The 23,148-nt window shown below is 45.0% G+C and overlaps 1 protein-coding gene across 9 annotated transcripts in view; it reads right to left on the bottom strand.

Annotated features, from left to right (window-relative positions):
• The window catches only part of gtdc1 (glycosyltransferase-like domain containing 1), a 459,381-nt gene extending 437,677 nt beyond the window's left edge, over positions 1 to 21,704 (bottom strand). For 5 of the 9 annotated variants that reach the window (XM_038789963.1, XM_038789957.1, XM_038789967.1 and 2 more), the window contains exons 1-2: positions 21,579 to 21,704; positions 20,500 to 20,554 (exon numbers count right to left, since the gene is read on the bottom strand). The gene's annotated coding sequence lies outside the window, so the exon portion shown is untranslated. The remainder of the gene's footprint in view (positions 1 to 20,499; positions 20,555 to 21,578) is intronic. The other 4 variants (XM_038789965.1, XM_038789960.1, XM_038789966.1 and 1 more) reach the window with 1 other exon arrangement.
• Between the last annotated feature and the right edge of the window lie 1,444 nt (positions 21,705 to 23,148).

Consider the following 23,148-nt stretch of genomic DNA (forward strand, 5'->3'; position numbering starts at 1 on the left):
CAGGATTGAATAAGGTATTCCGGGACTTCTATGGCAAGCTGTACACTTCGGAGCCCCCGGAAGAGATTAAAAGGTTTCTGGATGGGTTAACATTCCCAACAGTAGGCGGGGGGCGAGTGGATGGGCTGGGGGCCCCAATTAGAGTGGAGGAGGTATTGGGGGGCCTAAAGGCCATGCAGTCGGGGAAAGCCCCGGGGCCGGATGGATACCCAGTAGAGTTTTATAAGAAGTTCTCTGAGTTAGTGGGTCCGGTCTTGGCGAGGGTTTTTAATGAGGCACGGGATAGAGGGACCCTGCCGCCGACGATGTCGCAAGCCACCATATCACTGATATTGAAGTGGGGTAAGGACCCGGAAACGTGCGGGTCATACAGGCCAATCTCCCTGATCAATGTAGATGCCAAGCTCCTGGCAAAGGTCCTGGCGATTAGAATTGAGGACTGTGTACCGGAGGTGATTGGGGATGACCAAACTGGGTTCGTGAAAAGCAGGCAGCTGTCAGCCAATTTGAGAAGATTACTTAATGTGATAATGATGCACCCGACGGGCAAGGAAGTGGAAGTAGTGGTGGCAAGGGATGCCGAGAAGGCCTTCGACCGGGTGGAGTGGGGCTATCTATGGGAGGTGCTCGGACGGTTTGGGTTCGGGGAGGGACTGGTGAATTGGATCAAGCTATTGTATCAGGCCCCAAAGGCCAGCGTCAGGACAAACAGAGAAGTATTTTAGACTATACCGCAGGACCAGACAGGGCTGTCCACTCTCCCCGCTGCTGTTTGCGCTGGCCATAGAGCCGCTGGCGGTTGCGCTGAGAGCCGCAAAGGGATGGAAGGGGATGGTTAGGGGCAGGGTGGAACATAGGGTCTCTCTCTATGCAGACAACCTGTTCCTGTACGTGTCGGACCCATTGGCCGGGATGGAAAGTATACTGGAAACATTAAGGAAGGTCGGCCAGTTCTCAGGGTACAAATTAAATATGGCCAAGAGTGAAATGTTTGTGGTGCAGGCAAGGGGCCAGGAGAACAGGTTGAGAGGGCTTCCATTTAGGCTGGTTGATGAAAATTTCCGGTACTTGGGGATCCAGGTGGCGCGAGACTGGGGCAGGCTGCACAAGTTAAATTTGACCAGGGTGGTGGAGCAAATGAAGGGAGAGTTTCGGAGATGGGATGCACTCCCGCTGTCGCTGGCAGGGAGGGTGCAGACTGTAAAGATGACAATCTTCCCTAGATTCCTGTTCATTTTTCAGTGCCTCCCGATCTTTATCCCACAGTCCTTCTTCAAAAGGGTTAACAAGATGATCATGAGCTTTGTCTGGGCGGGAAAAGCCCCGCGGGTGAAGAAGGCGATGCTTGAGAGGAGCCGCAGCGAGGCAGGGCTGGCATTGCCGGGTCTGATTAACTATTACTGGGCGGCTAACATCGCTATGATAAGGAAGTGGATGGTGGGTACGGGGTCTATCTGGGAGCGGGTGGAGGAAGCTTCGTGCAGGGGCACCAGCTTGGCAGCCCTGGTCACGGCTCCTCTACCGCTACCGCCGGTTAGGTACTCCACCAGCCCGGTAGTGGTGGCGACCCTGCGGACATGGGGCCAGTGGAGGAGGCAGGTAGGGAAGGTGTTTGGGCGCCAATCTGCGACAACCATCGGTTTGCCCCCGGGAGTATGGATGGGGGGTTGAGAGCATGGCAGCTGGCGGGGGTGGGGAGGGTGGGCGATATGTTCCTGGAGGGGAGCATTACGAATTTGAGGAGCTTGGAGGAGAAATTTGGTCTGGTAAGGGGAAACGATTTCAGGTACCTACAGTTGCGGGACTTTATCCGTAGACAGGTCCCATCCTTACCACGCCTCCCGCCAATGAGGATCCAAGACAGAATAGTCTCTAGGGGGGGCAGGAGGGGAGGGTAGAGTCTCTGATATTTATACGGTGCTCATGGGGGGGGGGGGGGGGGGGGGGGGGGGGGGTGGGGGGGGTCCCAGACGGAGGAACTAAAACTCAAATGGGAGGAGGAGCTAGGCGGGGAAATGGAGGACGGGCTCTGGGCAGAAGCCCTGAGTAGGGTAAATTCGACCACAACATGTGCCAAGCTCGGCCTGATTCAGTTTAAGGTCATTCACCGGGCACACATGACGGTGGCTCGGATGAGCAAATTCTTTGGGGTAGAGGACAAATGCGCTAGGTGCGCAGGAGGACCAGTGAACCACGTACACATGTTTTGGGCATGTCCGATGCTTAGGGGGTACTGGAAGGGATTTGCAGGGATCATGTCCCGGGTGCTAAAAACAAGGGTGGCGATGGGTCCAGGGGTGGCAATTATTTGGGATTCGGAGGACCCGGGAGTCCAGGGTGAGAAAGAGGCCGATGTTTTGGTCTTTGCTTCCCTGATAGCCCAGCGACAAATATTATTGGCATGGAGGGACTCAAAGCACCTGAAGACTGAGCTGTGGCTTTCGAACATGTCGAGTTTTCTGAGTATGGAAAAAATTAAGTTCGCCTTGAGGGGATCTGTACAGGGGTTCGCCCGAAGGTGGCAACCATTCATTGACTTCTTTGCAGGGGGGTGTGTGGGGGGGGTTAGAGTAGAGTAGAGTAGGAGGGATAAGTTGGCGGGTAGTGCCGATGGGAGAGGAGCGGGCATGTGCAGTATGGTACAATTGAAGTATTGAATGTACATGGATGTTTGCACATTTTTGCCTTTTTTGCTTTCTTTTCGTTGATGTCTGTAACTGTTTACAATGCCGAAAAACTACCTCAATAAAATTGCTTGTTAAAAAAAAAACAAGGATCGTGCTATATTTTATGTTTTCAGTTGAGGATTCTGTCGAGAGCTTTAACGCCAAGGTAAATCACAAGCAAACATCTGTAGCCATCTGAGATGGCCACTAGCAAAGGACCATGGGAATTATCGCCAACCCAGGACTCAGATAGATACATCTGTGTATTTGGAACGCAGGTAGCTCGACCTGATCGAAACCCCCGCTCGTTTGTATTTTAATGGCCTGTTCCCCAAAACAATAGGACTCCAATCAAGAAACTAGTACAGCCACAGGCTGATCGGCACCACTCCCTTTACTCAGAGGGCCCAAATGCCAAGGTCAATGACGGCTAAGGACCCGCCCAGCCACCCGCCCCTTTATTTGCCAAAATCGAAGGCAGTGATCAGAACTACTGGGTCCAAGATCAAGGACCGCCCCAAGGAGCGCAAAATCCCAGAGGGATAAAAGGGGACACAGCCATGTGTTCTGCCTCATTTGGGATTGGCCTGTGCACACACCAATTGCAGCATAACGACCAGACAGCCAAGTTCAAGACCAACGATCGCTATCTGACGGATGAACCCAGCAGAGACAGAGCCGCTTCGTCGAAACAGCCACGTGAAATCAAGATAAAGGCCTTATCCATTTGCACAGTGCCGGTGCCCTGAAGTTAAATATAGGTTATTGTAGCTGATCGCCCTAGTTTTAACTCGTAGTAGATATTGTGTTTGCGTGTCGAAGTAATCCTAGTGTGTAAATAAACCATCTTTTGAACTGACTAACTGGTTGTATGGTCATTTGACCGATATAAGGGAAGACTTGTCTTAAATAGAAATGAAATGAAATGAAATGAAAATGAAAATCGCTTATTGTCACGAGTAGGCTTCAATGAAGTTACTGTGAAAAGCCCCTAGTCGCCACATTCCGGCGCCTGTCCGGGGAGGCTGGTACAGGAATTCGAACCGTGCTGCTGGCCTGCTTTAAAAGCCAGCGATTTAGCCCAGTGAGCTAAACCAGCCCACAGTATTGACAACACTATTGGCACATTACATCATATCATAAATAGAGCCTCATTATTAAAAGGGCAACACATCCAAAAAGAAAGGTGGCAACTTACCTTGTTATGTCAGTATATCCCATCTGGGATTCAGTGGGTCCCTCTAAATCAGTCGATTTTCAATTATGTCATACTCCAGAGTCTTCAGCACAATGTCTGGACTGACACTCAAATGCAACATTGTGGGACTCAGTTGGATGTGATATAAAACTATGGCAATTTCTGTCCTCTCAGGTGGGTACAAAAGATCTTGTGCCTGCTGTTTCAAAGAACCATTTATCCCTCAACCAACATAACTTTTTAAAAAACTGTTCTTTGGTCATTGTCTCACTGCTGTTTGTGGGAGCTTGCAGTTCACAAATTGGCTGCCACATTTCCTACAATATAGCAGTGACTACGCTGAAAAAGTATTTATTTGGCTGTAAAGCACTTTAGAACATTGAGGCCATAAAAGGCGCAACATAAATTCAAGAGCTTTATTTAAACTGAGCAGACTAGTGTGTCACCTTCTCTATCCAGCAGCAATGTTAACCTCCCAGAGGAGAAGACTGAAGTGGTTGAGAAAAGAATTTGAGCAAAACTCTGGCAAATCTCTCCCCGATGCTAGAGGTAAGTGAGCCAATTGCGGTTGATGGTTACCCATAATTTTTTTTTTAAATTCATTTACGGGATGTGGCGCTGCTGGTTAGGCCACCATTTATTGTCCATCCTGACTTGCCCTTCAGAAGGTGATGACAAGCTGCCTTCTTGAACCACTGCAGTCCCTGAGGTGTAGGTATCCCCAGAATGCCGTTGGGGAGGAAGTTCCAGGATATTGCCCCAGCAATACCAAAGGAACGGCGATATATTTCCAAGTCAGGGTATTGAGTGACTTGGAGGGGATTGCCAAGTGGAGAGGTTTCCAGATAACTGCTGCTTTTGTCCTTCTAGGTGATAGCTGTTGTGGGTTTGGAAGGTGCTGTCTAAGGAACATTGGTGAGTTACTGCAATGCATCTCATAGATGGCACACACAGCCGCCATTGCTCTTCGGTGGTGGAGGGTTTGAAAGTTTGTGGGAGAGAAATTAAGTGGGCTGCTTTGTCCTGGATGGTTTGACCTGCACTCATCCAGGCATGTGGAGTGTATTCCATTACACTCCTGACTTGTGCCTTGTAGATGGTGGACAGGTTTTTGCAGGGGGGGGGGGGGGGGGGGGGGGGGGGTCAGGAGGTGAGTTACTCACCGTAGGATTCCTAGCCTTTGACCTTTCCTGGTACCCACAATATTAATATGGCTAGTCCAGTTCAGTTTCTAAGCAATGGTAACCCCCAGCATATTGATTGTGGAGGATTCAGCGATGGTAATGCCATTGAATGTAGTTACTTATACCACAGGGGTACTGGTGGGTACAGATCCATCACTCAAGGCAAGGGAATACATGATACACAGCAGGACGGTGGGAAGCACTGAGGATCAGAGGAATTGTGGTGTGCATGTACAGCACCGAGGATCAGAGGGACTGTGGTGTGCATGTACAGCACCGAGGCTCAGAGGGATTGTGGTGTGCATGTACACCAGTCCCTTAAGGTAGCAGAGAAGGTGGATACAGTGGTTAAAAAAGCATATGGTATATGTGCCTTTATTAGCCGAGGCACTGAGTTTAATACTGGAACTGTATAAAACGTTGGTTAAGCCACAGCCAGTGTATTGTGCGCAGTTCTGTAGAAGCCGCATAATAGGAGGGATGTGATAGTACTGGAAAGGGTGCAGAGGAAATGTACCAGGATGTTGCCTGGGCTGGAGAGTGTTTGTTATGAAGAGAGATTTTATAGACTTGGATTGTTTTCCTTGAAGCAGAGGAGACTGAGGTGGGGGGGATATTAATGAGGTGTATAAAATTATGAGGGGTGAAGATAGAATGGACAGGAACAAACTTTTCCCCTCGATTGAGGGGTCAATGACAAGGGGGCATACATTTAAGGTTAAGGAGCAGGAGGTGCGAGGAAAAATGTTTTTACCCAGACAGTGATGAGAGTTTGGAATTTGCTGTCTGAAAGGGTGGTGGAGGCAGAGACCCTCATAACATTTGAAAAGTATTTAGATGCACACTTGGGATCCCAGGGAATACAAGGTTATGGACCCAAGAGCTGGGAAATAGGAATAGAATAGTTAGGTGGTTGTTTTTGACCGGCACAGACTCGATAGGCTGTATGATTCTATGATAGGGAAATGTATTCAACAGAGCTGACTGCAATCTTGTTGAAATTAATGGTTAGATATTCACAAGAAATAAATTTTAAAATGAGTCTTGTTGCAGTTCTACATGGCTTTGGAAAGACCACAGGGGGATTTTCAGCGCAACTCCAGTTTTTAATCGGCAGCGGGAAGCAGCCAGCGCGATTCTTCTGGTCCATTGGATTTCCCATTGAATCCACCCCACGCCGCCTGGAAACCAGCAGTGGGAGTTCTCCATCTTCAGGATCAGAAGATCCTGCTGGCGAGAACAGATGGAAAATCCACCCCCAAACACCTGGAATACTGTGTACAGTTTTGATCTTCATATTTAAGAAAGGATATACTTGCATTGGAGAGTATCAAGGGTTATGGGGATAAGACAGGTAAGTGAAGTTGAGGATCATATCAAATCAGTCATGATCTAATTGAATGGCAGAGCAGACTCAATAGGCCGAATGGCCTACTTCTGCCCCTCTGTCTTATGAAGGCAATACGGCAAAGGTTCATTAGAATGGTCCCTTGAATGAGAGGATTGTCCTAGACAATAGGCTTTATATTCTCTGGAGTTTAAAAGAATGAGAAGTAATCTCATTGCAACATACAAGATTCTGAAGGGGCTTTACAAAGTAGCTATTGAGAAGTTGTATACCATGGTTGGGAATTAGAACTTTGGGCACAGTCTCAGGTTCAGGAGACAGTCATCTAGAAATAATATAAGGAGAAATGTCTTCACTCGAGATTAAAAATCTTTGGAATTTACTACCACAGAGGCTTGTGGATGCTCCTTCTTTGATAAGACAGAAAACTTGGTTTTTCAGTAAATCTATGCATACGGAAGCAGACAGGAAAGTGGAGTTGAAGCTCAGAATCAGCCATGATCATATCAAATGGCAGAGAAGGTTCAATGGGCCATATGGTCTGCTCCTGCTCCCATACCTTATGTTTGTCAAGTCATTTGCTACAAGTTACAGCTGTGCTCTGAAATCTAGTGGCTCCAAACAAACCTGTTGGACTTTAACCTGGTGTTGTAAGACTTCTTAGTGATTCTAATTCCTGCATGTGATCTTCCACCTACCATCGACAAAGTGCAGATTTGTTTTGCAACTTTAAACTTCAATAACTTTGGATGTATATCTGATAGAAGCAAACTGTAAATGGCATATAAAACCATCATTTGTGTATTTTTATGTTCATCTTGTTAATGCTGAAACTGAAAATAATACTAGAAGCTGAATTGTTGCAACATCAGATTGAACAATGTATCCCAAAAGATGCCAAATTTGTTGAAGGCTAGAAATATGAACTATTTATTGTTTTAAAACTTTATGAATTATGCTTTCATATGCAATTTACAGTTTGCTTTTGTCATGTGCACATCCAAAGTTATTAAAGCTGCGCAGGCTTAATAAAGATCCTGTAAGTGCAGTCAACACTATCTCTGACCCCCCCTCCACATCATACACTATCCTGACTTGGAAGTGCATTCCAGTTCCTTCATCATCACTGGGCCAAAGTCCCGGAACTCCCTATCTATCAACACCATGGGTGCAAGGATTGAAATCGGCAGCTCACCACTAGTTTCACAAAGCCAATATGGGATGGGCAATAAATGTCGGCTTTGCCAGCGACACGTGCACCTTGTCAGTGAATAAATAAACATTCATCTTCACAAAACCAACAGAGGAGAGTATTTAGCAACAATGAGTTATACAGGCATTTGTCCCCTGTAGACAATTCACCGGGTTAGAAAACGGAATGTAATGTTAATCACGAGCTGGTACCACAGAAACTTTGCTTATAATTAGGTCAAAAATGTGTTAGGTTTGTGATGCAGTATATGTAGCATGAAATTCTTGTTATCAACATGGCAACAATGTGTTCAGGAAATACTTCTCTTCATCTCAAAGGGACTGACATAGCCAACCCCAAAGATTGTGAAACAGGGTCTAGTCGCTTGGAGGGGAAAATAAATACATTTTTAAGCCATTTAGATCTACATTGATGGCAGCACAAATCTCATTTTGTTAGTTGATTGCTTGATTCCGGGATTAATTAATACTTTGTGCCATATAAACATGATACCACCATCACTCGCAAGTTCTACCTTGGCTAAATCGCTGGCTTTTAAAGCAGACCAAGGCAGGCCAGCAGCACGGTTCAATTCCCGTACCAGCCTCCCCAAACAGGCACCGGAATGTGGCGACTAGGGGCTTTTCACAGTAACTTCATTTGAAGCCTACTTGTGACAATAAAAGATTGTCATTTCATTTCATTTCCAATGGAAGCCATGTGTAACCTGGCACCAATTACTGTCTTTATGATAATATGAAGGAAATTAATTTGTATGCTTGCGTGCACATTACCAACCAATATTATACAGACTGAACAACATTCAGAGGGTAATGTCTTTGCTACTTTCTAGTTTGAAAATGAGGAATTCTACTCATTGGTTATATCATCTTCATTCCTATGCCCTCCTGTTGCTCATCATAGATTAGAAACCCTACTTTGCAGAAGGGGGCCATTCAACCCATCGAGTCTGCACCAAGCCCTCCAAAGGAACACCCCTCCCAAGCCTCCTCCCTATCCCCATCCAACCTTTTTGGACACTAAGCGGCAATTTAGCATGGCCAATCCACTTAAACTGCACATCTTTGGACTGTGGGAGGAAACCTGAGCACCCAGAGGAAACCCACGGAGACATGGGGAGAAAGTGCAAACTCCACAGATGGCCAGGCCATCAAAGTAACATTCTTCCTGCTCAATTTCAGGCAAATTAAATCAACAAGTTCAGCACAGAGCAGGAATAAAAACATACTTTATAGGATGCATGGTGCAGCAGCCATTTACTTAACCCATATTTGGTCTCTCAAAGCTAATTTGAAGTACAATGACTGTGGTTTGATTGTGGGCAAATGGAGTTATTAAGCTCAGGATTCTATCACCAACAAATGAAACGAATGCCTAGGTAGATTTTGGTACTGCAAAAGGGAGCCAAATTGGCCAGGATATTAGGACTTCAGGTTTTCAAACAGTGCTCAATTAACTGTATTATTCACTAGATTAGGCTAGGTCAGCTTCAGTTTCTCACCTCATCCTGAAGCAGCACACACTCATTAGAACGTGGCCTAAAGTATGTACTCAAGTCCTGGAATGAGACTTAAACCCACAACATTCTTATTCACTATGTGGAGATGCCCATGTTGGACTGGGGTGGGCACAGTAAGAAGTCTTACAACACCAGGTTAAAGTCCAACAGGTTTGTTTGGCATCACTAGCTTTCGGAGCGCAGCTCCTTCATCAGGTGAGACTTATTCATTGTCAAAAGTGTCATCAACCTCGAGAAGCTGACACCAAATTTACCCACCAAGGATCAACAGTTTCATGCGGATATCGCATTATCATTTAATTTTACATTTTGTTTACAAATTTAGAGTACCAAATTCATATTTTCCAATTAAGGGGCAATTTATCGTGGCCAGTCCACCTACCCTGAACATTTTTGTGTTGTGGGGGCGAAACCCACACAAACACAGGGAGAATGTGCAAACTCCACACGGACAGTGGCCCAGAGCCAGGATCGAACCTGGGACCTCGGCGCCGTGAGGCAGCAGTGCTAACCACTGTGCCATCCTGCTGCCCTCGCATTATCATTTTAAAGGCCTTTCTTACAGGCTCTACACAAAAGCCTACTTAATTTCTACATGACTATTGAGAAAAAAGTTACACAAACAATTTCTAATTGCTTGTATTGGTAAAACATTGAGTACACATAATAATAATAGAACATAGAACAGTACAGCACAGAACAGGCCCTTCAGCCCTCAATGTTGGGCCGATCATTGTCCGAAACCAAGATCAAGCTATCCCATTCCCTGTCATTCTGGTGTGCTCCATGTGCCTATCCAATAACCGCTTGAAAGTTCCTAAAGTGTCCGACTCCACGATCACAGCAGGCAGTCCATTCCACACCCTAACTACTCTCAGAGTAAAGAACCTACCTCGGACATCCCTCCTATATCTCCCACCCTGAACCTTACAGTTATGCCCCCTTGTGACAGCTACATCCATCCGAGGAAATAGTCTCTGAACGTCCACTCTATCTATCCCCCTCATCATCTTATAAACCTCTATTAAGTCACCTCTCATCCTCCTCCGCTGCAAAGAGAAAAGCCCTAGCTCCCTCAACCTTTCCTCACAAGACCTATCCTCCAAACCAGGCAGCATCCTAGTAAATCTCCTTTGCACCCTTTCCAATGCTTCCACATCCTTCCTATAATGAGGTGACCAGAACTGCACACAATACTCCAAATGTGGTCTCACCAGGGTCATGTACAGTTGCAGCATAACCCCGCAGCTCTTAAACTCAAGCCCCCTGTTAATAAACGCTAACACACTATATATAAGCCTTCTTCACGGCTCTATCCACTTTCCACTTTCATTTCATTTTCACTTGAGTGGCAACCTTCAGAGATCTGTGGACATGAACCCCAAGATCTCTCTGTTCCTCCACATTCCTCAGAACCCTGCCGTTGACCCTGTAATCCACATTCAAATTTTTTCTACCAAAATGAATCACCTCGCACTTATCAGGGTTAAACTCCATCAGCCATTTTTCGGCCCAGCTCTGCATCCTATCAATGTCTCTTTGCAGCCTACAATAGCCCTCCACCTCATCCACTACTGCATCAATCTTGGTGTCATCAGCAAATTTACTGACCCACCCTTCAGCCCCCTCCTCCAAGTCATTGATAAAAATCACATAAAGCAGAGGGCCCAGCACTGATCCCTATGGTACACCGCTGGTAACTGGTCTCCAGTCTGAAACTTTTCCATCCACCACCACCCTCTGTCTTCTATGTGATAGCCAGTTACTTACCCAATTGGCCAAATTTCCCTCTATCGCACACCCCCTTACTTTCTTCATGAGCCGACCATAGGGAACCTTATCAAATGCCTTACTAAAATCCATGTATACAACATCAACTGCTCCACCTTCATCTACACACTTAGTTACCTCCTAATAATCGCTTATTGTCACAAGTAGGCTTCAATGACGTTACTGTGAAAAGCCCCTAGTCGCCACACCTGTTCGGGGAGGCCGGTACAGGAATCGAACCCGTGCTGCTGCCTTGTTCTGCTTTACAAGCCGACTATTTAGCCCACTGTGCTAAACCAGCCCCTAATGGTTTAATGACAGCATGAGGCTGATAAGGAATGGCTTGACAGTGCTATAAATTGACTTTTTGTAAAACAAAATACTTCATCACTTCTGTTAATCTGTAGACAAATTTCAAAACTTCATCAATAGAATCTTTTTTGAAGCCCAAATGTTTAAAACTATCCAAACATCAACTGCTGTGCAAAATGTTGCACAATCCATTCTATGAACTGCATGCACACACAGATTTTCTATCTGAAAGCCAAAGGTTGATGACAATCCCCCGTAGTGGGCAAATATCAAACACAAAATGAAATTAAATCATGCAATGCAATTTTGATATGCTCCTTATAAACAAGGCTTTGCATTCCTACTGCAGTCTAAAAAGTGAACCATGATACTCAATTCTGTAAACATTCACACCAGTTTTAAGATAGCTGAAGAAAAGTTCTGTGAGGACTCCACCCCATTCTCCCAGTTCCTTTGTCTCTGTCACATCTATTCCAATGATGCCACTTTCCAAAACTGTGCTGCTGACACGTCTTCCTTATCAGGGTTTCCAACCCACGGTGGTTAACAGGACTCTCAGCCTTGTCCGACCCATCTCCCGCACCTCTGCTCTCACCCCTTCTCCTCCCTCTCAGAACCAGGATAGGGTCCCCATTGTCCTGACTTGTCACCCCACCAGCCTCCGCATTCAAAGGATCATCCTCTACCAGTTCTGCCAAATCCAGCCTGATGTCACCACCAAACACATCTTCCCCTCACTACCCCTGTCAGCATTCCGCAATGACTGTTTCCTCCGGGATACCCTAGTCCACTCCTCTATCACCCCCAACACATCACCCTCTTCCCACAGCATCTTCCCATGCAATTGCAGAAGGTGCAACAACTGCCCTTTTACCTCCTCCCTGTTCACCATCCAAGGGCCTCAACACACTTTTCCGATGAAGCAGCGCCTCATGTGCATCTCCTTCATCTACTCTATGTTCCAATGCAGTCTACTCTACATTGTAGAAACTAAACGCAGACTGGATTTCTTTGCAGAACACCTTCGGTCTGACCGCAAGTAGGACCCATACCTTCCCATCGCTTTCCATTTCAACAAACCATCCTGTTTTCATGACCATATGTGTGTCTTTGGCCTGCTGCTACTGCAACGTTCCAGTAAAGCCCAATACTGGTTGAACAGCACCTCATCTTCCAATAAGGCATGTTACAGCCTTCTGGGCTTAATATGGAACTCAACAACTTGAGACTAACTCTCTTCTCCACCTTCATCCCATTTTTATTGCTATCAATTGATTTTCATTTCTTCCACGGATCCATTTTCCCTTACCACCATCTAACCTCCCCCCACCGCACCCTTCTAGGACCATCTGTTCCCTGTTCCAAGTTGTCTTTTGACACACTGATTACCTTTGTTCTACCATTAACACATTCCGATCTCTTAATGTGCCACTATCAAAATCCTTCTTAACCATAATCACCACCATTTATATTCCCTTTGTATTTTTGTCCAAGACATTTTTGTCAATCTCTCCCTTGCCTCTACCTACCGCTGGCCCTCAATCCAGCCCACTGCTCTACCTCCCCCCCCCCCCCCCCCCCCCCACCCCCCCCCCCCCCCCCCACAACAGTATAAATCGTATCCTATTTCCAGTTCTCTCTAGCTTTGACCAGGAGTCATCTAAACATTCGCTTTGTCCTCGCCACAGATGCTGTCAGACCTGCTGAGGTTTTCCAGCATTTACTGTTTTTGTTGACGATAAATTAGCCCAAATCTTCTGATAGGAACATTATGAGTAACCTGATATCCAATTCCTTCACAAACATGTGCTAAAGCAGTCTCACTGTACAGCTACTAAACTAAATCATTCATTTTCTCCACCACTCAAGGCAATGTCTCTTGCTGGGGTAAACCATCCCTAGTATCTCACCCATGTGACGAGTGACGATACTTGAAGTGTGAGTCAGCCATCAAGAATTGGCAAGCTACTCAACAGAAGTAGTCATCTGGGGGTGGTGGGGGGGCATTGCAACAGAGCCCTACAAGAATTTTGTAATTTTAATATATTGGATCCGCAAAATATGCAGAGGAAATGCACACTCCAAAGAAAATAAAATAAACTCTAGCAGATGTATAGTCTTTTTAACGACACCAGTTTATTTAGATTCAAGAGAAAAAAAAGTTTATTGGATGGCACACAATCTGCATTCTGTTTGAAATTAGCTCCTTACTTTCAGACATTCAATTTTGTTTCTATATTATTAATTGGATGTGAAATACACCCACCCTCATGATTACAAGGCTTTTAACTATGGTAGACTCTCCTTTATGTTTGATCCTATATTTTAAAGGTTATATTTTCATAAAATACTATGAAGCATTCCTTTAAGCATAGCGGCTCCTATTCAAGCATGTAAAAACACTGGTTCCTGAGTATTCAGATACTAGTGCTTCAATCATTTTTGTTTTAAACTTGCTTTCCTCATTTATTTAAGACCATCAACAGATTGCAGAAAAATATAATCTTTGATGTAAAATAAACTTCAGCAAGGACCATGTTTTTCTAAAAATAAACATAATCTCCAATGGCTCCACCTTCTTCCTGGCCACATATGCAGGCAGCCCCAGACCATACAAAACCTTGGCATGCTGTACAACCCAGAGGTAAATTTGAACTTCTGATCCCCCATCAGGATCATTTCTATCTCTCTCTGGCATACCTTACCTCCACAGATTTTATCAACCTCACACCCAATTACTGCAGAAATTCATCACTGTTCTCCCCCTGCTCTCCAAGAAAGGCAAGCCGTGATCCTCACCAAATTGTAAGCAAACTGGGCTGTGTCATTGCACCAAAGCTGTTTTCCATCTTCCTCACAGCAACACTCCAACCCATCACTCTGAAGATCCCCATTGAAATGGAGCTAAACTACTTGACAAGCAGGAAACTGTTCAACCTCTGATGCCTCCAGGCTAGAACCAAGACCACCCCAACTCTGTCATCAAGCTGCAGTACACAGACAATGCCTGTGTGCACACACACTCCGAGGCCGAACTACAAACCATCATCAACGCATTCACCGAGGTATATAGAGAATGATCCTCAGACTAAACATCCGGAAAACAAGATTCTCTACCAGCCCGCTCCTGCCACGCAAAACTTCACCCCCCACAGATCATCAAGAGAACCTGACCAAAGTGGATCATTTCCTATACCTCGGGAGCCTCCGAGCAGACATCGCCGATAAAATCCAGCATCAACTCCAATGTGCCAGTGCAGTCTTCGCACAGATAGGAACAGAGTGTTCGAAAACTGAGACCTCAAATCCAGCACCAAGCTCATGGTTTGCGGAGCAGCCAAGGTCGCTTCCCTCCTGTATGCGTCAAAAACATGGAAAATGAACAGTAGACACTACAAATCCCTGGAGAGGTATCACCAACATTGCCCCACAAAATGCTTCATATCCACTGGCAGGATAGGCGTACCAACGTGAACATGCTCTCCTAGGCCAATATCCCCAGGATCAAGGCACTGGTCATGCTTGACTAGTTGCAATGTGTGGGTGGGCATCATTTTCCACAAATCTCCCAAAACAAGTGCTCTACTCCAAGTTCTACAATGGCAAGCGATCACTAGGAGGGCAGAGAAAACATTACAAAGACACTCTGAAAAACTCCCTTAATAAATGCCACATTCCCACTGACACGGTGGCACAGTGGTTAGCACTGCTGTGGGCGGCATGGTGACACAGTGGTTAGCACTGCTGCCTCACAGCTCCAGGAACCTGGGTTCAAATTCCGGCCTTGGATGACTGTGTGGAGTTTGCACTTTTTCCAAAGGTATGCAGGTGGATTGGCCATGCTAAATTGCCCCTTAGTGACCAATGGTTAGGTGGGGTTACTGGGATAGGGTGAACATGTGGGCTTAAGCAGGATGCATTGCAGGGGCCAGTGGTGACTCAATGGGCCGAACTGCCTCCTTCTGCACTGTAAATTCTATTTTATGATTCTATGATACATGGGAATCGCTTGCCTTAGAATGCACAAACTGAAGAAGCATCCCTGAAGGTGTCAAACACCTCCAGCGTCGCAGTGTGGAGCACACGGAGGCCAAGCGTAAACAGTGGAAAGAGCACGCAGAACAGAGCATCCCACCCTCACCCACCTGCCAAACCTGTGGCAGAGTCTGCAGATCCATGATTGGACTATACAGCCACCACATAACTCAACTCCACAGAGTAGAAGCAAGACATCCTCGGACCTGAGGGTCTGCCCAAGAAGAAGACACCCAATTTCGCCAAGGCCCTGATCAACCTTCAATCCTCCACCTGAACAAGCTGCCCATATAATGTCTCATTCGCTCATTAATCCCATCTTCACAGACTCCCTATCTTCCCAACACAATGGTGGGAATTGTAGCCTAACCAGCTTGTAAGAAACTTATGGATCAAATGTAGCCTAATTTACACCCTTGCCAATTTTGCTTTCCACTTTAAAGTGTAAAATCAAATGAGAGTAAAAAGGGTGTGGCTTGTCTCATCCCGTCAGTTTCCTACCTGGCAGGTTAGGTTAAAAAAATGTCCTTTTATTCAATCATGACATTGGGCTTTGCTGGCTAGGCCAGCATTTATTAGCCATCCTTAACTGCCCTTGAACTGAATGGCATTTCACAGGGCATTGTAAGAGTCAACCACATTGCTGTGGATCTGGGGTCACATGTAGGCCAGACCAGGTAAGGATTGCAAATTCACTTCCCTAAATGACATTAGTGAACAAGATGATTTTTTTTTACAACAATCGACAATGATTGTCATCAGACTTTTAATTCCAGATTTTCACTCTAATCAAATTTCATCATCTGCCGTGGTGGGATTCAAACCTGGGTCCCCAGACCATTACCCCTGGGTTTCTGAATTATTATCCAGTGACAACACCACTGCACTACTACCTCCCCCAAATTGCACCTGAATTTCAAATTCCTGCTCATAAGATATAGGAGCAGAATTAGGCCATTCGGCCCATCAAGTCTGCTCCACCATTCTATCACGGCTGATATGTTCCTCATCTGCTACCTACGATGTTTCAGGCCAAGAGCTAGATTGCAAAATCAGCCAGAGCATCTCCTCCTGAGAAAACATGACCTAAGAGTGGGAGTAGGCAATTTAGCCTCCCCAGCCGAACACCCTCAATGTGATCATGGCTGATCCCATCCTGGCCTCAACTGCACCATCCTGCCCTTTCTCCATAAACCTTCAACCCATTACCAATTAAAAATCTGTCCAACTTCTCCTTAAATGTACTAACCGTCCCTGCATCCATCGCACTCTGGGGTAGCGAATTCCAGATTCACAACACTTTGGGAATAGTTTTTCCTCAAATCGGTTTTAAATTTGCCACCTCCTTTTCAAAATTATGAACTCTCGTTTTAGAATGGCCCACAAGAGGAAGCATCAGCTCCACATACACTTTATCCATAGCTTTTAGTATCTTGTATACCTCAATTAGATCTCCCCTCATTCTTCTAAACTTTAGAGAGTATAGGCCTAAACAGTTCAATCTCTCCTCATATGGCAAACCTCTCATCTCTGGAGTCTTGTCACACTCTAGCTTTAAACTTCCTTCAGCCTTTGATATGAATGGCTCAGTGGCAGCACTTGCCTCCAGGTTACGGTGGACATTGTGAGTTCAAATCCAACTCGAGACTTAAACACAATCTAGACCATCAGTTCAGTGTAATAATGAAGAATTGCTGCATTTTGGAAGGTGCCACCCCTTGAATGAGTCTGCCCTCTCATGTAGTCACAGGAGATCCTGTGGCACTATTTTGATGAACAGATAAGTTCTCCCTGATATCCTGGCAAATATTTAGCCTTCAACCAACATCAGTAAAACAGTTACCTCCAAAACAATATCGATATCCTGCAAAATCCGTCTCTGGCCTATTATGCAACCTAGCCACATCCTCCCGCTTTGAACTATCATTGTTTGCAGAGTTCCCATACTGTGCTTACTTAAAACCAACCATTTTCACATTAGAATTTCTTACGCGAAGCTCACATTCTCCCCGTGTTTGCATGGGTCTCTCCCCTACAACCCAAAGACGTGCAGGGTAGGTGAATGGGCCATGCAAAATTGCCCTTTAATTGGGAAAAAAAGAATTGGGTACTTTAAATTTATTTTTTATAAAGTAAAGTTCTCTGATTCTCTTTTCACTTTCGAAGACCAAAATTTTTCTTTTCCACCAATCTCCCCTAACTCTGATTGCATGCTAGGTTCCCTTTTGACTACGTTTCCACTTTCCCTTCACACTGTGAACTGCATCAGGACATTTTAATGCATTAAAGGTGTTATACTGTTGTGCTTAAACTTTATCCCCCTTTCCTCTACTCCCTAATCTTCTCCCTCTTTTTCCTTAGCTTATTGAGCTAAGATTTTATAAGGTCAAATATCTTTAAGGTGCTACACAAAATGTTGCTGCATAAGATAAAATGCATGGCATTAAGGGTAAAGTAGTAGCATGGATAGAGGATTGGTTAATTAATAGAAAGCAAAGAGTGGGGATTAATGGGTGTTCCTCTGGTTGGCAATCAGTAGCTAGTGGTGTCCTTCAGGGATCGGAGTTGGGCCCACAATTGTTCACAATTTACATAGATGATTTAGAGTTGGGGACCAAGGGTAATGTGTCCAAGTTTGCAGACGACACTAAGATGAGTAGATACCGAAAGTCTGCAGAGGGATTTGGATAGGTTAAGTGAATGGGCTAGGGTCTGGCAGATGGGATACAATGTTGACAAATGTGAGGTTATCCATTTTGGTAGGAATAACAGCAAACGGGATTATTTAAAATGATAAAATATTAAAACATGCTGCTGTGCAGAGAGACCTGGGTGTGCTAGTGCATGAGTCTCAAAAAGTTGGTTTACAGGTGCAACAGGTGATTAAGAAGGCAAATGGAATTTTGTCCTTCATTGCTAGAGGGATGGAGTTTAAGACGAGGGAGGTTATGCTGCAATTGTATAAGGTGTTAGTGAGGCCACACCTGGAGTATTGTGTTCCGTTTTGGTCTCCTTACTTGAGAAAGGATGTACTGGCACTGGAGGGTGTGCAGAGGAGATTCACTGGGTTAATCCCAGAGTTGAAGGGGTTGGATTACGAGGAGAGGTTGAGTAGACTGGGACTGTACTCGTTGGAATTTAGAAGATATGGGGGGATCTTATAGAAACATATAAAATTATGAAGGGAATAGATAGGATAGATGCGGGCAGGTTGTTTCCACTGGCGGGTGAAAGCAGAACTAGGGGGCATAGCCTCAAAATAAGGGGAAGTAGATTTAGGACTGAGTTTAGGAGAACGTCTTCACCCAAAGGGTTGTGAATCTATGGAATTCCTTGCCCAGTGAAGCAGTAGAGGCTTCTTCATTAAATATTTTTAAGATAAAGATAGATAGTTTTTTGAAGAATAAAGGGATTAAGGGTTATGGTGTTCGGGCCGGAAAGTGGAGCTAAATCCACAAAAGATCAGCCATGATCTCATTGAACGGCGGAGCAGGCTAGAGGGGCCAGATGGCCTACTCCTGCTCCTAGTTCTTATGTTCTTATTAATTCAGACCTGTTAAACTCATATAGAACAGAGATTGGAAGCTGAAATTTTTCTTGTCAGGATGGCTCAGTGGCATACCAGATATTCACCCAGTGCCACTCCCCTGCCTTAACCCAATATGTCCTGCATATTCTTCTTTTTCAGATACTTACATTTATCCATAAATTATTGTAAATACGGTCTCCTATAATATAGCCTCTAGTAATTGTATATTAATTGCAGCAATTATTTTTCAGATAATAGTCCAAATTCCTCTTGGATTCTTCAATTGAACCTGTCTTCACCACATTCTAAGACATTCTAGATCCTAACCACTGGCTACATAGAAATGTTATTCCTCATGTCACCACTGCTTCTTTTGCGAATTCTTTTAAATATGCAGGGCAGCACGTTGGCACAGTGGTAGCACTGCAGTCTCAAGGCGTCGAGGTCCCAGGTTCGATCCCGGCTCCGGGTCACTGTCCATGTGGAGTTTGCACATTCTCCCTGTGTTTGCGTGGGTTTCACCCCCACAACCCAAAGATGTGTAAGGTAGGTGGATTAAACACGCTAAATTGCCCTTTAATTGGAAAAAAATGAATTGGGTACTCTAATTTTCTAAAAGAAAATTATTTTTAAATATGTGACCTGCGATTTGCCATTCTTTGGCCAATGGGAACAGTCTCTGCTCAGATACTCAATTGAGGTTTCAAATTATGGATACCTCTACCAAATCTATAGAGTTTTAAAACAAAGAAACATTTGGCTATTATTATATAGCGTACATAAAATAAGGAGTATTTTTTAGATCACCAAAGTGCTCATATTTGTTCCATTGTTCCTTAAGAACCTTTCCTTCTCTTCTTGTGCACTTAGTATACCGTTACAGGAGGCTAAATAACCATAATTTAGGTAGAAAGCTCTCATTTGACATCTTTGCATCAGTTATGTCATCACTAAATCTTACCTCAATATTGTGCATTTGAAATAGTCATGACTGTATACTGCAATTATAATTTAATCATATGGAATGATAAATGTATACATTATATAGATGCACACAAAACATACTGGACATTTTACAGATCAAAGGTCCCCAATGTAAGGCTAATCTCAATGTTTCACTGAATTAAAAAATAGACAATCAGTCAGTCATGAGACTGAGCTGTATTTGTTTCTGACAATCTGATACGTCACTTTAGGGAGAAAAATCTAGCATTTCAATTTAAATTCAAGAGCACCATCAAAAAGCCCATTAGTGGCATTTCACCAATAATTTCAATGTCAGCAACATTTTGAAGAGCACATTTCTTTTGAGTAAGACTCAGTTCTTCCAACTCAAGCAAAAGCGCCCAAAAAAACTTAAGCCTTTTGTTACCTCAGGACATCCAGTAAACACTTTCCACCCAATGGAAGTAATACTGACCTACAGTAAAATCCACTTGTAAGGAATTGCCAAAAACAAGAAAATTGTATATTAAAAATACTATTTATGGCACTGATTACGATTAGGGAAAATAAACAAAGTAATATGAATATACAGAAAGCAGCAGCAAAAAGGAAGAGATTTCTGAAATCGGAATAAGAAACAGAAATGCTGAGTTCTGACAAAGATGCTACAATTCAAACATTATCTCCTCTTTTCTGCAGATGCTTATTCATCGGCCGAGGAATTCCAGTACATTTTGTTTTCTAACACCAAGGCAAACTTATTACAATTACTAAAACTACCTTCAGTGGACCTTCTTGTCACTTCCTTGCAGTACCCACAAAATATCACTGCAGCCTGTGATTCAAGAAAGTTAAATTATTGATACAACACTGTAAAAGCATAGAATTTGTCTATTGTTCAGCAGTAGGCCATTTATATTTTAGTTTGTATTGAAAGCTCCAGGTATGTCTCACTCCAAGGACTAGAGAAATGCGAGCAGAAATGACAATAAGCAATACCCAGAGAAAAATATTGGGTTCGCATCTCAATATTTTCCATTAAAATACTTAGTTTCCAAACTAAATCATGTAAGCTATTTTGAAACGTCTGGACATCAATTCTCTCGTGTCGTGCTACTGAGGTTGAGTTAAAGGAAGGTATATTCAGAAAGCGGGTGATACTTTCCAAAATGTTTTGAATGAATGTCGACCTAATCGCAGTTGATTACAAACGAATGCGCATTTCCTTCCGTGCGCTTCTCCCACCCCAAAATTCACTTTGTCAGGAATTTTTGTGCGGATATTGTTGCAAACTTTTGTTTAAAAACAGCAACCCGGGCAGTGAAGGTTGCTCGCTCTCGGTTCGAGAGGGGCTAATGTAGTTCTGGTCACTGGGTAAGTGGCATTTCACCAAGAGGCGGGGTGGGTGCATTCGGTGTCAGCAGCGTTTTGGAGAGCGCATCTCTCTCGGAGGAGGACTTAGTTCGCCCAACTCCGACACAAAAACCGCGAGGTGAAAACTGCAAAGAAAAAAAACATCATGGCACTACTGCAGCTTCACAAATGTTGTCGAAAGAGTGTGTGTGTCTAACCCCGCCCGGGCCGCAGACAGGAGCACCTTCCAGGCAACACCGAGGCCCTCCCTTGGGCCTAGCGAACTGAACGAGCCCCACCACCACCCAAAACAACCAACCGTGAAGTTAAAATGATTCCAACGTTTTCCTCCAACCCCCCCCCCCCCCCCCCCCCCCAATCCATTAAAAAAAACGACTGGCTCAATGGGGGGGGGGGGGGGGGCGCGCGCGCGGCGGCGGAGCGTTTTTAAAGGAAGCGGCCCTAACCGCTGAAGCGCGAGCTGCCAAGCTGCTGCCGGCCCCCACCTGTCACTCAGGCCCGTCTCTTCCCCCGCACCACCTCCTCCGGGCGGCTCCGTCACCATGACAGCCGGCAGGCGCACCGTGCGCGTTGACACCCCCCAGGTACGTCCCAGGCGCCGCCGCCGCCGCCGCACGGGCACACACCCCGAGTCACCTCGCGCGCGCAAAGGCGCGCGGCCCCGAGTCACCTCCCCTCAGTGGGAGAGAAGGTGAGATAGGGAGGATGGTCTTTGCCCGCTCGCCTCCCCAGCACCGGAGCTGTTAAAAGTTTGAAAAGACGGCTCCGTCCAGGACGAGCAAAAAAAATGCTTTGTTGCCCTCTCGGACCAAGCGCCACTTTCTGGCAGCAGGACATGCAGGGCGCCCAGCTTCTCCCTGCGCCGCGTCTGCTTTCTGCGAGATGCTTCAGTCAGAGGGATTTTTTTGCCTCTCCCCTCCATTCCCAAATCCCTCTCCCCTCCCCAGTGTTTAATGTCTTCCTCCATCCAGGCATGGCTCTTCAAAACAAAAGTCTTTGGCAACTTAGTGTGCAAAAATTATCTTACTGCTGCCTGCCCTTAAGAGAAATAATGTCACGACTTAAAAGTGCAAAAAAGAGAAATGGAAAAGGAAAGATGTGTGCAACAGGGAAATAACCCCCCCCCCCCCCCCCCCCCCAATTCCATGTGTTGAATGCAGTGAATTGGCTCTTGTCCACAGCATTCGCCTGGCTCGGGCCACACAATTCGTGAGGAGTTGCATCCAAAACTCGTTTCTTCTCTGTGCATTTTACGGATGCTTTTGTTACATTGGGACTTATTTTAAATTTGGTGCTGAGTGTTTGCACTGCATAAAGCTTTCTGGATTTCATAAAAGGCAGCCAGTCCCACCCCCCGTTTAATTTACAACGTTTTCCAACTGGGACCAAATAACAAATGTTTAGCTCTCCGAGATAACTTCGTTCTCCTCCGGCTAATGGTACAACCACAGTGCGGGCTAAACCTGTGAAAAGGCCAAATGTCAGTTCAATTTGATATGATGTGGCTCTCATGTTAAATTGATGCAGATAGTTTACATCGGGTCTGCTTCTTTATCGTGCCGGTATTAGCATACTAGTGAACTCAAATCATTGCCAGGAATACACCACACCCTAAGCCTATTGAGCGAATATGAAAGTGAGGACTGGAAAGAGGGCCCAAAGAAAGGTTGTCCTAGATCTAAAATGCCTGCCTTTGCTCCATTTTATTTTGGACAGCAACAACTTTATTGTTTGTCTGAGGCTAGTTGTATATTCCTGTTTATCAATAGTTTTTTTAAAGTTCCTTTTTATGGGATGTGGGTTTCGCTGGCTGGGCCAGCATTTATTGCCCATACCTGAGGGTGTTTAAGATGACATTGCTGTGGGTATGAAGTATAGGCCAGACCAGGTAAGGATGACAGATTTCCTTCCCTGATTGACATTCGTGAACCAGATGTTTTTTTTAACAACAATTGACAATGGTTTCATGATGGTCATTAGACTTTTAATTCCAGATTTTAAAAATTGAATTCAAACTCTACCATCTGCCCTGGTGGGATTCGAACCCTGACCCCA

The sequence above is a fragment of the Scyliorhinus canicula genome, chromosome 2, assembly GCF_902713615.1.
Source record: "Scyliorhinus canicula chromosome 2, sScyCan1.1, whole genome shotgun sequence".
NCBI classification, from domain to species: domain Eukaryota; kingdom Metazoa; phylum Chordata; class Chondrichthyes; order Carcharhiniformes; family Scyliorhinidae; genus Scyliorhinus; species Scyliorhinus canicula.